Raw genomic sequence first — 2,552 nt, forward strand, 5'->3', positions numbered from 1 at the left:
GGAGACTGGAATGGGACTGAGATGGGGCCAGGATGGGGCTGGGATGGGGACCGGAATAGGGCCGGAATGGAGACCGTAATGGAGACTGGAACAGGGCCAGGATAGAACCGGGATGGGGCCACGATGGAGACCTGAATGGGGCCGGGATGGAGCTGGGATGGAGCCCAGATAGAGCCAGGATGGAGCCAGAACGGAGATGGGATAGAGTTGGGATAGAGCCGGGATGGGGCTGGGATGGGACTGCAACAGAGCCAGGATGGGACCAGGATGGAGCCCGGATAGAACTGGGATGGAGCTGGGATAGAACCAGTATAGAAACAGGATGAGACCCGGATAGAGCAGGAATGGGACTGGGATGGGGCTGGGATAGAAGCGGGATGAGACCTGGATAGAGCCGGGATGGGGTGGGAGGAAGCACTTGGACTGGAAGGGAGGTGGGGGGAAGACATGGAGGGAATGCACAGGAAAAAGGACAACACACCAGGAATGGGATAACAGGATAACGAACTGGGAAGAGGATAACGTACTGGGCAACGCGTTGGGAAGGGGATAACGTAGCTACAACGGGATAATGCACCCGAAATAGGATAACGCATTGGGAAGGGGATAACACCCTAGGAATGGGAGACTGGGAATGTTGGGATGGGGAGACTGGGAATGTCGCAAGGCACCAGGTAACGCAGTGGGAACAAGGAGTCGGCCCCGGCACCGGGAACGCGGCCCTGGAATGTGATCCGGGAGCGACCCGGAGCAAAGGCCTTTATTGAGCCCGGAGCGGCACCCCCGGCTCCGTGTCCGACGGGACGCGGCCTCGGCAGCGCTAAACCCGGCTCTTTTCCTAAAGAAACACAAAAACGGGGAAGGCGTGAGCAGCCGGACGGAGCTCCATGCCATCCTGCCCCATCCAGCTGGGAAAGCCCTCGGAGCCRGAGAGGGGGCCTCCTCCTGGCTGCGCATCCCAGGAAAGGCCGTGCCGGACCCCCGGAGCTGCCGGGAATCTGGGATTCACTGGGGTCCCACGGGAGCCTTGGAGGCGCTGGGGTGCAGCGGCTCCGGGAAGGAAGCGCTCCGGGATGTTCCCTTCTCCGGGACGCCCGCGCTCGGCTCCCGCTGTCCGTCCCGCCCTCGGGAATGTGGGGATGGGCCGGGCACTGCGGCTGGATCTGCATCCCACTCCCAGAGCCGGCGCCACTCACCCCGGAGCCGCCCCGGGCGCAGGTATCCAAGGAAAGCTCTGCGGGAAATGATCCGGGAGCGTCGCCGGGAAGCCGAGCCGGAGCGCTTCCCGCCTCGGCACACGGCCGCCGGGACTCGCCGCTCCCAGGACGTCGCCGCTCGCTCTGCCGCAAATCCCGGGCCCTGGGGGGAGAAGCTGGTGACGTCTCGGCCATGGCAACACCCCCGGATCCCTATGGATGCGCAGGCCCCGGATCCCTATGGATGCGGGGAGGCGCCGGCGCTCACCTCTTTGCCTGCCGAATCCTGGCCTTGCCTGCAAAGGAAGGAAGGAAGAGGGATGCAGCGGATCTCCCTGGATATCCGAGGCTGCCTTGGATCCAGCTGCATTCCCGTTCCATYTTCCTGGAATTTGCTGGAATGAGGGGGAAGGAGGGATGGGATCCCGCCTGGGATCACTGGGGACTCGCACCTCGCCAGGCCAGCRCCGCCAGCGCCGCCGCCAGCAGCGCGAATCCGGCGACACCCAGAGCCACCGGGAYGATCCAGGACGGAGCTGGGAAGCGGAGGGAGAGGCTGCCGTCGTCCGGGAAGGAGCCCGGATCCCTCCTGGGATATCCGGGGGGATCCGCGCGCCGTTACCTTGCTGCAGGGTCTCCGAGGGCGGCAGCGGCGCTCGGCTCGGGACGGCCGGAGCGGCGCAGTCCGAGTCGGACGAGGCTGGAATGGGAGACGTGCACGGATCAGCCGCAATATCCCGCGCGCCGGCCCCATCCCGGTCCCTCCGGGCATCCCGGCATTCCCGCACCGTTCACGGCGATGGCGGCGCTGAAGCGGGAGCTGCGCCAGGCGCTGCCGTTGAAGCTCCGGTAGCGGCAGCGGAAACAGGCGGAATCYGGGACGGCCTCGTCCAGGACGAAGTCGACGGCGTGCTGGAGCGGCGCGGCCGGGACGCTCCGCACCGGATTCCCGGAATCCGCTCCGAACAGCTCGAAGGTGCTGCCGGAGAAGAGGCGCGGAGCGAAGCAGCGGACACGCACGGAGCCGCCGGCGCCGCCGGAGAGCAGCCCCAGCGGCGCCGGCAGCAGGGAAGGCTCCGGAGCCGCCAGCRCTCCTGCGGGAATAACGGGAGGAGAGAAGCGGCCGCAGCCTCCGGCAGGGCGGGATGGGAGGGAAGGGAAACGCACCGGCCACCAGGAAAAGCAGCTTCATCATCCTCATCCTCCTCCTCCTCCTCCGAAGGGGCCGGAGCCGCGGCAGCCGGAGCGTTCCCGGAGAAAAGAAGAAGTTTGGGCTCGGGGAGAGGTTTCGCCGGAAGGAAGGAAGCGGCTCGAGCCGAGACTGCGATTTTGCCCTTTTCACCCCCGAAACCGGCC

The sequence above is a fragment of the Nothoprocta perdicaria genome, unplaced genomic scaffold (assembly GCF_003342845.1).
Source record: "Nothoprocta perdicaria isolate Ctin4 unplaced genomic scaffold, notPer1 scaffold_558, whole genome shotgun sequence".
Classification (NCBI taxonomy): domain Eukaryota; kingdom Metazoa; phylum Chordata; class Aves; order Tinamiformes; family Tinamidae; genus Nothoprocta; species Nothoprocta perdicaria.